Source organism: Heloderma suspectum, chromosome 10 (genome assembly GCF_057233095.1).
Source record: "Heloderma suspectum isolate Gila_16-S chromosome 10, 16-S_ref, whole genome shotgun sequence".
In the NCBI taxonomy this organism is placed as follows: Eukaryota; Metazoa; Chordata; class Lepidosauria; order Squamata; family Helodermatidae; genus Heloderma; species Heloderma suspectum.
In genome coordinates, this window is record NC_139467.1 from 21,489,396 (window position 1) to 21,504,435 (window position 15,040).

Below are 15,040 nucleotides of genomic sequence, written 5' to 3' on the forward strand. Positions count from 1 at the left end.
TGTCTAGACACACACTTAAAAATAATGTTTAAGGATGCAATCCTATGAAGATAGTCAACAGCCTCTGAACTTGGTGCCTGCTGAGTATTCAATGCAGGGCGACTGGAGTGTGGAGGTGATCTTTGCATCTGCTCTCCAGCTTCCCTGCATTTCTGCTAGATGGGTGATTTCACCTGTCTAGCAGCAGCACTTTGGAGAGGGAGGAAAGGAGGCTAGGGCAGCCATAGGAAACATGGTATGGCCAATGCCCCAGTCTCCTCCGCTCTCTGCCCCCAGGAGCAGCCACTTTTCCCATCTCCACTCTCTGTTTCCGAGCCTGGAGATGTAGCCAGAACCGCACTGGCTATGACAGGAGGGGAGCGCAGTTTCTAGGTTCTGAGGTTGGAGCCCTGTTTCTGGCCCCGGAGGCCAGAAACTGAAGAATCCTATGTTCCCTCAGATACTGTCTAGGGGACATAGGATTGCTCCCTAATTGGATCCACTAAGGCAATAATGATCTACCTTCTACCTACCAACTGAAGACTGTGATAAGGTCCTAGACAGATGGACAGGTTAGAAGGACTTGGGGAATATGAATAGCATGGAGTAGTGGCTAAGAACCTGAGCTGCAAATCAGGAAATCTCTGGTTTGAATTTCACCTCTGCCATTAACTTACTAGGTGGCCTTAGACAAGCCTCTTTCTCTCTCTCAGCCTCAGTTCCCCCATCTGCAAAATGGGGCATAATAATGCTGACTTAACTTACATGCTTGTTGAAACCAGAGCTTGTATGCAAAGGACTGTGAACAACTGACACGACAATACAAGTGTTGAGTATTATTGTTATTAGAAACAGGAGAAATTAATTCAGCTCTTATTTTAATGCCAACTTATGTAATTTCACACTTTCTAACCAATACATGAACCCAAACTCACACTTCTCCAAATTTTGCAATGGAGGTCTTCAATCGCAAAATGCATACATACGTGCACACAACATTGTGCACATTAGTGGGGGGAAAGCATTAATGCATTATAATAGGAAAATGACTTGCAAGAAATGTGAACATTTGGCAAAATTCCACACAAAAATGCATGTACTAGGAGAAATACAGACAAAAAATGTGTACATTCTTTTATATGTCTAGATTAGGGAAGGCCATCACAGGGATGCAGCTACTGTACCTCCATCAGAGTTGTGTTTGCCACCAGGTGTCAGTACATGCTCTTTCTCAATGAACAAAAAGAATATAATGGAGAGATTTAGAGCACAATCCTATGCATGTTTAGATAGAAACAGGTCCTACAATTCCCAAATTTCTCCAGCCAGCATGACTGGCTGGGGAACGCTGGGAGTTGTAGGACTTTTTTCTGTGTAAACATGCATAGGATTGCGCCCTTAATGGGAGATCCGAAGGCTGTAGTGAAAACTGTGAGACAAAAAGCACAGCCAAAATTATAAGAGATATCCTTGTGCAATAATTGTGTCAAAGAAAGAACATAGCAGATTCTCAGCTTAACAGATGGTCAGCTAGACTTGCCTTACCTGAAGGATTCACCAGTAGAGTCCCAGACATTTATCCCATCATTAAAGTTGATGGGACAGAAATTACTGTGGGAGACCTCAGACACAGAAATGCAAACTTACTATTTAGATTGCAATCTTTGATTGATTAATCAGTTAAAACACCTTTTTAATTGACTAAAAGGGCACCCTGATTAATTGGGCAACACATCATCATCATTATACTATTTAATGCCAATTATGTTGAATATAAATATTTGTAAAAACTACCTATGTCAAGTACTATCTTAGAAGAGGCATGATTGAGGGGAAAGTGGTTTAAAAACAGAGAGCTTTGTGTTTTCTTCAATGGAGCACTCAGGTGCCTTGCCCTTTCCCCACTGGCACAGCTATGTCATATCTATTAGTGTGGACAGAACATAAAGTGATGAACATATAGTACCACACACTTACACTGGAAAGTCCATTCCTATTCCTTTTGGAGCTTTCAGTGGAAGAGCACTGATTGAGTAGCATTAGTAGCTGTCCACCTGGAAGCACTCTAGACTTGATAGCAGCAGATTTGTGTATTTAAGCCTGGATCTGCCCCCAAACCAAGTAGGGGTGTGTTCATGGTAATAGTGGTCTGATTTTAACAGCAGAAGGAGAAACGCAGGCATGAGATGCAACACCCTCCACCATTCCCACAGCCTGTACCCCAACCACTTTTCTCCATCAGCTGATCTCCAGAACTGGAAGTGAGTCTGGTGCCTTAGAGAGAGGGACGAGGGAAGGTAAGCAGCAGTGGAGGGTAGACATCTGAGCTCATCATCTGCATGCCCCCTTTGCTGTTAATATCAGAACTCCCTCTGCCCTTTCTTTGTGATTACGATAGATCTGGGTTTAAACATGCAGTTCTCCCACCATCAGGCCTAATTTAAACCTAATCGCCTTATCACAGAATTACCTGTCTGGACTCACACCTTTTCTTATAATACTCAACATTGCTATTACTATTCCTTCCAAAGTGCCAGGTAATAACAAACTCCACCTGCTTAAGCTGAGGCCCTGTGACTTAGAAAGGTCAGGCCAGGCTATTAGCAGGATAATGCTCCTTTAATGGCTTCTTGGGTGTGTTCCCCCCCCCCATCTTTCCAGATTAACTCCCTAGGTGACAATTTGGAATGATAAGCAGAAGCATCCATTTGGTAATACCTCTCAACCTCTGACTTGATATCCTGTCAATGTTTTCCTTTAGAAATGGAGCACGGCAAGACCTTGCAAAAGGAACAGTGCAAAGTACAGATAACATCAGTATTGTATAACAGGGTCACAGCTGCATAAGGAAGGGGACTGTTGAAAACTGTAAATCTCTTGATATAGGCGGGATGTGGTAAGGAGGCAATAAGGGCCGAAATAGACATGGAGATCCATGTTCTGTGTAAAAGAGAGTGGTATAGTGGTTAGACTACTGGACTACAACCATGGAGATCCAGGCTCAGCTGTGAAACTCACTGGATGATCTTATGCCAGGCAACATCCTTCAGCTTAACCTACCACACAGAGTTGTTGTGAGGATAGATTGGGGGATACCATATATGCCACTCTGAATTCCTTGCCAGAGTTTCTGGTGTATAGATAGGAGGCACAAAGCAAACCAGGTAGAGCTGTGTGCAAATGGACCCTCAAAATTCTCCACCCTATCTATGGGCAGGGATATTGGGGGGACAATTTCACTGGATTTCCCCAGGGGAGAGAATAAATTCTCCAATAGTTTCCCACAGGTAGGGCTCACCATTGGCAGGGCTTGTAGCTAGGGATATACGGACTGTGCAAAATCTGTTCCGTCTGTCATTTGTGGATTGTCATGCACTTTTTGTTCTGTTGTCTGCTCATCTCCAAAACGGGGGGGGGGGGGTTAGTTTCTGAATTTGCACAAATTCAGATTTGGACAAATGCACAAATTCCCCCCAAATATGCAGTTTCACACTTTCGCCTATGGGGGGAATGTGCATTTTTGGCTGTGTTTTTTTTTAATGTATATTTTTCAACGACGGAATTTGCGCTAAATTCGGGAAAATTAGAAAGGAAAGGAAAAGTTCCTCCTGTGCAAGCACCGGGTCATTACTGACCCCTAGAGGGACACCTGCTTACGCTGGCGTTTTCATGGCAGACTATAGCGGGGTGGTTTGCCATTGCCTTCACTGGTCCACAAGTATGCGGACTCCGCCCGACAGCAGTAAAGCCAGTCTGCTGTGAAATCTGCAGACTGGATTCATGAAAATCTGAACTCATCTGGTTCCCTTGAGGATTTCTCAGACATCCCTCATTGTAGCACAGCCTTTCCTAAGATTTGTTTCCTTTTTGCTGCCACTGCAAGTGCAACAGCATCAGCTGGCAGCCTAGCGCCCATTTTGTACCCTCCACCATGCAGGTTTGCGAGGAGCAGTGTTGTGTCTAGCTCTAGGGAACAGTTGGAACTAGTACAGTGCCAAAAGCTATCCTCCAATTTCTTGGAAGCATTCTTCCCCTGTGAAAGAGGCTTCCATTTTACTGCTTCATCCTCAGGGCATTTTATAATTTATTTTGAATTTATTTGGGTGGTGTTTTTGAGCTTACCTAATCACTGCAACAGGGCTGTGTGCCCTCTTTCTATTAACCTTCATTGGTCTGCAGCCTCTCAGGCTGCCTGCACTTCCTGATCTGGGAAAAACACTAAGGGAGAAATTACCTCATGATGTCTTCTCCTGGGCTTTAATTGAAGTGAGGCTTGTTGTTGTTGTTCAGTCGTTAAGTCATGTCTGACTCTTCGTGACCCCATGGACCATAGCACGCCAGGCCTTCCTGTCCTGTGCTCTCTCCCGGACTGTGCTCAAGTCCATATTCATTGCATTGGTGATGCTATCTAGCCATCTCATCCTCTGTCATCCCCTTCTCCTTTTGCCTTCAATCTTTCCCAGCATAATGGCCTTTTCCAGTGAGTTTTCTCTTCTCATTAGGTGGCCAAAAGATTTGAGCTTTAGCTTCAGTATCTGTCCTTCCAATGAGCTGTCAGGGTTGATTTCCTTTAGAATTGACTGACTGGACCTCCTTGCAGTCCAGGGGACTCGTAAGAGTCTTCTCCAGCACCACAGTTCGAAAGCATCAATTCTTCGGCGCTCAGCCTTTCTTATAGTCCAGCTCTCACAGCCATACGTTGCTACTGGGAAAACCATAGCTTTGATGATACGAACCTTTGTCGGCAAGGTGATGTCTCTGGTTCTTACTATGCTGTCTAGGTTTGCCATAGCTTTCCTCCCAAGGAGCAAGAGCCTTTTAATTTCATGGCTACAGTCACCGTCTGCAGTGATCTTGGAGCCCAAGAAAGTAAAATCTGTCACTGCTTGCATTTCTTCCCCTTCTATATGCCAGGAAGTGATGGGGCCAGATGCCATGATCTTCATTTTTTTAATGTTGAGTTTCAAACCAGCTTTTGCACTCTCCACTTTCACCCTCAACAAGAGGATCTGAACATATCCTGGTTATTGAAGAATGTAGGGAAAACCACTAAATCATTCAGGTATGACCTAAATCATATCCCTTATGAATATACAGTGGAGGTGAGGAATAGATTTAAGGGATTTGACCTGATAGACAGAGTGCCTGAGGAACTATGGACGGAGGTCCATAACATTGTTCAGGAGGCAGCAACTAAATCCATCCCAAAGAAAAAGAAATGCAAGAAAGCCAAGTGGCTGTCTGATGAGGCTTTACAAGTAGCTGAGGGAAGAAGAGAAGTGAAAAGCAAGGGAGAAAGGGGAAGATATATCCAACTGAATGCAGAGAATAGCAAGGAGAGACAAGAAGGCCTTCTTAAATGAACAATGCAAAGAAATCGAGGAAAACAATAGAATGGGAAAGACTAGAGATCTCTTCAAGAATATCGGAGATCTCAAGGGAACGTTTTGTGCAAAGATGGGCATGATAAAGGACAAAGAAGGCAGGGACCTAACAGAAGCAGATGAGATTAAGAAGAGGTGGAAAGAATACACAGAAGAACTATACAGGAAAGATCTTAATGTCCCTGATAGCCATGATAGTGTGGTCACTGAACTTGAGCCGGAAATCCTAGGGAGTGAAGTCAAGTGGGCCTTAGGAAGCATTACTAACAACAAAGCTAGCGGAGATGACAGTATTCCAGCTGAGCTATTTAAATTCCAGCAGAGCTAAAAGATGATGCTGTTAAACTGCTGCACTCAATATGCCAACAAATCTGGAACACTCAACAGTGGCCACAAGACTGGAAAAGGTCAGTTTACATTCCAATCCCAAAGAAGGGCAATGCCAAAGAGTGTTCAAACTACCACACAATTGTAATCATTTCACATGCCAGCAAGGTTATGCTCAAAATCCTACAAGTTGGGCTTCAGCAACATGTGAACTGAGAACTACTGGAAGTACAAGCTGGGTTTCGAAGAGGCAGAGGAACTAGAGATCAACTCGCCAACATTCGCTGGATCATGGAGAAAGCGAGAGAATTCCAGAAAAACATCTATTTCTGCTTCATTGACTACGCTAAAGCCTTTGATTGTGTGGATCACAACAAACTGTGGCAAATTCTGAAAGAGATGGGAGTACCAGACCACCATACCTGTCTCCTGAGAAACCTGTACGAGCGTCAAGAAGCAATGGTAAGAACCGGACATGGAACAACCGATTGGTTCAAAATTGGGAAAGGAGTACGACAAGGCTGTATATTGTCGCCCTGCTTATTTAACTTATATGCAGAGTACATCATGAGAAACACCGGGTTGGATGAATCACAGGTCAGAATTAAGATTGCTGGGAGAATTATTAACAACCTCCGATATGCAGACGATACCACCCTAATGGCAGAAAGCGAAGAGGATCTAAAGAGCCTCTTGCTGAGGGTGAAAGAGGAGAGTGCAAAAGCTGGTTTGAAACTCAACATTAAAAAAACGAAGATCATGGCATCTGGCCCCATCACTTCCTGGCATATAGAAGGGGAAGAAATGGAAGCAGTGACAGATTTTACTTTCTTGGGCTCCAAGATCACTGCAAACGGTGACTGTAGCCATTAAATTAAAAGATGCTTGCTCCTTGGGAGGAAAGCTATGGCAAACCTAGACAGCATAGTAAGAAGCAGAGACATCACCTTGCCGACAAAGGTCCGCATAATCAAAGCTATGGTTTTCCCAGTAGCAACGTATGGCTGTGAGAGCTGGACTATAAGGAAGGCTGAGTGCCGAAGAATTGATGCTTTCGAACTGTGGTGCTGGAGAAGACTCTTACGGGTCCCCTGGACTGCAAGGAGGTCAAATCAGTCAATCCTAAAGGAAATCAACCCTGAGTGCTCATTGGAAGGACAGATACTGAAGCGGAAGCTCAAATATTTTGGCCACCTAATGCAAAGAGAAAACTCACTGGAAAAGGCCCTGATGCTGGCAAAAGATTGAAGGCAAAAGGAGAAGGGGACGGCAGAGGAGGAGATGGCTAGATAGCATCACCAATGCAATATGAACTTGAGCACACTCCGGGAGAGAGCGGAGGACAGGAAGGCCTGGTGTGCTATGGTCCATGGGGTCACAAAGAGTCAGACATGACTTAACGACTGAACAACAACATGCCTACAGGAAACCCACAGAGACAGCCACCAGAAAAGACCTAAAATTCAAGGTATGCGGCTGATAGCAGAGAGGCCCAATCGACAATATAGTAGTGCAGTCTTTGTGAAGCCTGACATTCAGGTTCAGGCTACAATAATATCAGGGATAAATAATACAGAAGTAATAACTGTAGAGCTGAGTAACTGTATGGTGACCTCAATATACAAACCACCATTAATTGAGATTAAAGGTGATGAATTTAATACATTTGATAAAGACAAAACAAATTTCGTCATTGGTGATTTTAATAGCCACAGCAGCCTCTGGGGGTACTCCAGTGATAAGAATGGGGAGGCCATGATACAGTGGGTGGATTTGAACAACCTGGCTCTTGTACACATGGGCCCTGAACCGAACACATGGGAATTTCTCCAAAATTTACTTCTTTGAATTTCTTTTCGATCAAATTGAATGAGAATGCTAAAAAAACTGTAGAAGAGATTTTCGGCACAGCACTAAAATCAGGGACATTGATCCCCGGGACGGTGGGAGCCAGTGCTGCTGGTAGGAATCTCAGGACCAAAGCTGATGGGAGTAAAATGTCTACCTCACAAGTATCCTAAGATCTTTCTGAGAATTGTCCTTGTGAGATGTTGCCCTGAAAAGAAATCTTCAAGTCTACTTTTGGGACGGGGAAGTATGAACCACCCCCATTTATCTTATTAAATGAGATCGACAAAAAACCCAACTGCAACTAATTTTCAGTGAGGTTTCAAACTGTAGCAGAATCTGAAAGACGTTTCAGCAAGTTAGCACTCATCAAAAGCTGCATGTGTTCTACTATGGAGCAATAACAGTTAAGGGCGCTATCTTATGCATGTATAGACAGGAAAAAGTCCTACAACTCCCAGCATTCCCTAGCCAGCTGGGGAATGCTGGGAGTTGCAGGACTTTTTTCTGTCTAAACATGCATAAGGTTGCACCCTAAGCCACCTTGCTCTTTTGTCTATTGGGCATGAACCTGTAAGAGAAGTTGACTATGGGGAGATCATTCATGATTTTGCAGTGAAAAAGGCCAGAAGAATAAAGTTTTAAAGTGAACTTGTTTCTTTATAAAATGTTTGCAGCTGTGTTGGTCAATTAGAATGAAAACAAAAATGAAACATTTTTATTAGAACTCTCCAAAAAGTTAGAAAATAGTCAGCAAGCTTTGCAGGATTCTTCTTCAGCCTAGGTGACATGTTAAGTCAAAATAGCAAAAGTGGGGAGGGGTATTTGGAGCATAGCAGAAAATCCTCAGTTTGGCAAAAGTGTAATTTCAAAAACTTGAAAATGTAACTTCCAAATTAAAATAGAAACTTCTCTTTTATGATTCAAGAGATTGCATGTATGGGATGGAATCGTGCCAGGTGTGCAGGGACAGGCAGGGATGTGACAGGTCTGTACTGAGCCCACTAAATCAATGCTTATGTCCTATTTTCTGTCACAGTTCAAAGAGCTGGTTTTAAGGTGCCCACTTACGCATCTCCAAAAAAGAAGACAAAAGGGAACACAGATCTGCATAACATTTTCATAAGCTAATTCATGTGTCTAAATGCAAATTTGGAAATAATTATTATGGAGTTGACTTTTTTTCTCTTTGTTCCTGATCCTTTTCTTTTCTTGTCATGTCTTTTAGATTGTAAGCTTGTGGCAGGGATTGTCTTTTATCTGTTCTTTGTAAGCTGTTCTAGGAGCTATTTTTGACTGAAGAACAGGATAGCATACAATGGTTTAAATAAACAAACTATCATATAAAAAGAAATACAATACATTTCACCATAGTGGGTAAGTCTGTGACCAGGTAACCTGTGTGCATGCCTATTCAACCTGCTTTCAAGTGCTGTTAACTGTTTTTCTTCTGATGCTTTCTCTTCTTAGGAGTCTTTAGCTTTAAACTGAACTTGGACTGGACTGGACAACCTTTCCAACAGAGGATGCCTTCAAATAGAGGATTGTCCTATGTAAAGTCAGTGTGGTATAGTGGTTAGAGTGTTCAACTGGGACTCGGGAGATCCCTGTTCTAGTCTCCACTAGTAAATGAAGCTCACTGGATGACCTTGGGCCAGTCACTGACTCTCAGCCTAACCTACCTCACAGGGTTGTTGTGAGTTCCTGCTTGTGGGTTTCCTGGAGGCAGCTGGTTGGCCACTGTGTAAAAAGAATGCCAGACTAGATGGACCTTGGTCTGATCCAGCATGGCTGTTCTTTTGTTCCTAGGATAAAATGGAGAGAAAGAGGTAAGCCACCAGGTTCCTTTGAGGGAAAAGTTGGTATATAAATGCAATAAAAGAAATAATAAAAAAGGACACATGGCCACTCTAGTTGGTTTTAATCTTTAAAGCCCTTTACAGCTTGAGATCCCACTGTTTAAAAGATTAATTGTTCCTTTATGAACTTATCTCTGACCTGGTTCACATGTAACAAGAAGCCACTGTGGGTGAATTTCCCCACGGGGCTTCTGGCTGTGGCAGCCACCACCATTTTGAATATTCAGGCAAGCCATACACGCGAACTGGGCAAGGGTGGGTTGTTGGGGTGGTTGACAAGCCAAACAGAACTCATGGGCTGTTTTAGGGTTGCAGGTGGCTTGTAAACCACCTCACATTTCCCGGATTTGAATGTAACAAGAAGCTACAGCAGACCTCCACTGCGGCCTGAATATTCAAAATGCCAGCAGCTGCGGCTGTGAGAAGCCTTGTAGGGAAATACACCCATGGGGGCTTCTCATTACATGTCAACTGGGCCCAATTGAAAGTGCTCATATTAACTTTCAAAGCCTTAAATGGCTTGGGGCCAGGTTATCTGATGGAACATCTCTTCCCAGATGTACCTAAGGATGGACGAAAGTCCCTTACCTGGTCCCGCAGCTGTGTTCAGTGGGGGGGGGAGGCGCTCCGTTTCTCCCACCAAAATTCAGGCCGGGGGGGAGGCTCCCCATCCCTCGCTGCCGAAATTCAGGCCGGGGGGGAGCGCCCCGTCTCCCCGGCTGCGAAATAAAAAGTAAGTTTTTTTTTAAAAGTGATAGGCTACGTAAATCTTTACGTAGCCTATCACAGCTGAGTTTGGAAAAAAAAAAAGTGCATACACAAATGGCGGCGCCCATGGGCGCCACCATTTGCTTTCCTTGTTTGGGCAGGGGTAGTCTACGTAAAGATTTACGTAGACTACGGCGAAAATAAGGGCAACGCAAATAGCAAATCTTTACGTAGACTACCCCTGCCCAAATAAGGAACGCAAATGGCAGCGCCCATGTTCGCCACCATTTGCGTACACGCTTTTTTTTTTTCAAAGTCAGCTGTGATAGGCTACGTAAAGATTTACGTAGCCTATCACGGCTGACGTTGAAAATCTAGCCGTGATAGGCTACGTAAATCGTTACGTAGCCTATCACTTTTTTTTTTTACTTTACTTTGTAATGGCGGTGGCGGCAGCCGGTCAGAAGACCGGCCGCCGCCCCCGCCGAAACGCCGCCAGGACCCGCCGCCGAGAGGGACATTCAAAGGAGATAAGTCCCATCCCGGGGGGGGGGCGGGGGAGGAGAATTTCACCACCAATTTCGGGGGGCCGAATGCGTTGGCATTCGGCCTCCCGGAGATCCTTGGAGAAATTCTCCGCCATCCCTAGATGTACCTGCCCAGACCCTAAGATCAGCTTCAGCAGTCCAGCCAAAGGAAGTGACACGGATCACTATCAAGAAGAGGGCCTTTTCTGTTGCGGCACCTCAGTTACAGAATGAGCTTCCCAGAATGGTTTGCCTTGCGCCTACATTGAGCTCTTTCCAGTGCCAAGTGAAGACCTTTCTATTTTCCCAGATATTTTAGTCTTTTAGTTTTGTTTTAAATCTGTTGTTGCATTTTAAATCTTTGCATTGCTGCTAGGTTTTATTTTGGTTTTACTTCCATATTTTTATATTGTATTTTATGCTGTATTTTGTGGTTTTCGTTGTTGTGAACCACCCAGAGAGCTTTGGCTACTGGGCAGTATGGAAATGTAGTAATAAATACATAAAGCCCTTCTCCAAGGGCCCCTAGTTCTGGAGTTGAGACAGGTGGATACTGTGGAGGTTCCAGATCTCTGGCATACCTTCCCCAGGGAAATTTATCTACCATCAATGAACTTAGTTTAATTTTAGGCACCAGGTCAAAAGAATTCTTCTTCTTAAGAGTTTTTCACTGAGCAGTGGTGAGGATGTTTTATTGTTCCCTACTGTATTTTTTATGTTATAGAATTCTACTGTTATTCTTTTTACTTTGGTTCTGCTGCTTCCTGCTGGCTTTTTATATTATTGTGTTTTATTGTCTTATGTTCTCCCATTTATTTTTTGGAATTTTGCATTTCAATGGAAAGGCAGGATATAAATATATGAAATAAATAAATGCCATTATTTGTGAAAACACCCGTAGAGTCTACTCTGACACACACACACACACACACACACATGCAATTGGAGCTGAGACATAGTCAGCTGTCCGAGATGAGCCAGGAGCCACAACTTGAACGGGGAGGAAAAAGCCAGGAGTCAAAGCCCAGGAACCAATCAGACACTGGAGCAGAGAGCGAAGCAAGAATCAGCACTGATGACAACACCAGGAGGCAGAGCCGGACATGCTAAGGCTCAGGAAGATCTTGTTGCTCAGGCAATGGCTAAGTAAACAGGAAGCCCTTTTATAGTCCTTCCTGTCCAGGAAGGTCCAATGGCCAGCCTGGGTGGGTGGGGCCTATCCAGAGCTGGAGAGTAGTTGGCTGCCTAGGCAGAAGCTCCAACCAACAGTTCATCACATGGGGCAGCTATGCAGATTCCCAGTTCTAGCCAGGGCAGCTTTTAACTACAAGTGTTCACAGAAACTACATCATACAGTAGAGCCTAAACATATGTACACAGAAAAATTGATGCTTCTGTGATTTTTGTACATTGTTCTGTTCTTATGTCACCTGTGAAATGGAGCATAACCAGAAGCTAATAGTTGCAACCCTGCGGTCCATGGAAGTCTAACCTGCAAAGGATAGCAGAGTTTGCTTCAAGTAGAGCCAAAATGACATTTTAGGAAAAGTCACACTGCATGAGAATGCCACTATTTGTTGCTTTTGCCTTGAAAGTTTGACCTCCAAAATTAAATGTGCTGACTGTAGTAAAAGACAGTTGAACTGGGTGGGAGGTAGTCCCTTTATTGGTAAGGGTATAAATTGCTACTGGTTTCAGGGAGGGTTTTCTGATCTTCTGTAAGCTTTTTCACACATGACGCTTAAAGCGTCCTCGCTTCCATTAGATTTGTAATGGAAATATCAAACTTACAATGGCCAGAATGCTCATTTGTATTACAAATGCCTCTCCTAAGCTGTATCTTTCTCATGAACAATTGCTAATGTCAGCTTTAATAGATAACTTAAGCCTCCCGAGCAGATACCCATGCGCTGCACAGACTTGTCTGGAGTTTGGGGGCTGTAGCTCAGTGACTTGTGATCTTGCCAAACTGCTTATCTGAAGTGAAGGAATGAGGCTCTGATTCTATCATGTTTGTCTCTAAGTGCCATTCCCTTTCTGCGTGAGTTCATTCAAAACTTCAGACCTTTTGCAGGCATTCATTACATGCTGAATATCAAGAGAAAGGTAGCAAAAAAGATTTAGAAAAAAAACACTAGGGGGCAAAAACCAAAACAACTCTAAAACTCTCCTGTCAGAAGGTGAGGATACACTAGCCTAGCTTTCACCAACCTGATGCCCTCCAGATGGGACTACAACTCCCATAATTGGTCATGCTGGCTGGGCTTGATGGGAGCTGCAGTCCTACACAGCTAGAAAGCACCAGGTTGGGGAAGCATGCATTAGCCTTTTCCTCCAGAGTTGCTATTCTTTGTTCATCTACTGTTTATGGAGAATCCAAAGGACGTCAGGGTCAAATGATTTTTGCAAGAAAGAAAGAAAGAAGTCCCGTATTGCATTCTGCTGCAGGTCCTACTTGTTCTCTTTCTAATAGTAATCTTATTTATTTATTTATTTCATTTTTATACTGCCCAATAGCCAAAGCTCTCTAGGTGGTTCACAAAATTAAAACCACAAAAATACAACAGAAAATACAACATAATAGATTAAAACTACAGAATAAAAATACAATCGGAATAAAATCTCTCAGCAGTGCAGATATTTAAAATGCAATAGCAGATTTAAAAGAGCAGAGCTAAAAAACTGGAATGCGAAAATGCAAAAAATGCCTCTACCTTACCTCTTTTGGCAGGGGTTCCTGGAGAAGGACCCCTGAAGATGATCTTAGGGTCCAGGCAGGTACATATGGGAGGAGGCGATCCTTCAGATAACCTGGCCCCAAGCCGCTTAGGGCTTTGAATGTTAATGCAATCTTGGTAGTTCCATGCCTACCAGTTGGGCAGCAAAACAGGCCCAACCATAGACAAGGTAGGAGTCCTGCATCAGGGCTAGTGTCAAGGGTAGGCATCGTCAGGCACTTGCCAAGGGCCAACCCTCCAGCAGGAGCCCACTGACAAGCGTTGCCTGGACTTGTTCCTCTTCACCATTGCAAGCTGCTTGTTCATCTACCTCTCTCACTCTGTGGCGAGGAAGAGGAGCAGTGAATGCCACTGCCTACATGCTTGCTGGCTCTCTACCTCTCAAGCAAGCAAGTGGTAGCAATAATGAGAAAGGGGATGAAGAGAAATAGCAGCTGGTGACAATGGCAGTGAGAAGGTCGACTCCCTGAGGGAAGGGGCCCGCTGATGGTGTCTTGCCCAAGGGCCCTCAAAACCTGGAGCCAGCACTGTTCCACGTACTTCCCCTCTTGCGGGTATGCAGAAACATTGTGTGTAAATTAGAAGAAAAAGGAACAAAATGTCAGCAGCCCGGTGAGGGCTGAGCATGCTCAGCACCCTCCAGCAGCTACAGAACTAGAGGGCGTCAGTTTTTCTTAAACAAGAACAGTTTTTTGCCTGCTCGAGCCCACAAGAGTGGCTGCTTTCACACCAAGAGACTTCTATCACCGCTGAAGCAATGCTATTCCATAATCAACTGGGAGTGGAATTAAAAATGCTCTGTTTTTCCAGCAATGCCCTTCCTCATGGCCAAGATCCTTTCACAACGTTTACTCCCAAGGGAATCCTGTTCATAAAATATCCTTCTCTTATTGCACTAATAATAGCAAATAATAATAATAATAATACAAAATCATGACAAATTAGATCTGAAAGAACACAGGAGGACAACACAAAAAACACTATGTACCACCCTCAGCTTCTGGGAGGGAAGGTGGGGTAGAAAATATGCTGCAACAGCCATCTCCAACTTGATACCCACTAGTTGGGTTGGACTACAACTTCCATCATCCCCCAGCCAGCATATCCTTTGCGAGTTGTGGTCCAACACATCTGGAGGGCACCAGGTTAGGGAAGGCTGCACTACAGAGTTGTGGAATGTTACGGCCCTCCAGATGTTGTTGGACTACAACTCCCATCATCACTTACCATTTGCTATGTCGGCTAGGACTGATGGGAGTTGCAGTACAACTACCTCTGGAGGGTCACATGTTCCACACCCCTACTGCATTGCGATGTAGTCTGGGTTCTCCCCAAAAGCAGGTGACCAAAGCAGGAATTCCTGAGTAAAGGGCTAGCATAGAACCAACCAGCTACAGTATACAGTACTAGGTTCGGGGGTCTGATTGCCACAGCGTTCAGAAAATCTCCTCTTCCCCTGTGCCATAATGTACAGAAAGGGGAGCTTTTCCATTTTCCACCTCCAGAAACCTACCCGCCATTATATAACAATAAAGTACTTGGGTTTAGGTCTCATTACCAGAGGGGGAGCTTTTAGGAAGGTGAGAAAGAAAAATGTGTTCTTTTTCCTTCTCTCCTCCCTCTTTCCTGTGAGCCCCAAACACTCCTCTTCCATGTTGGATGGAGCCCTG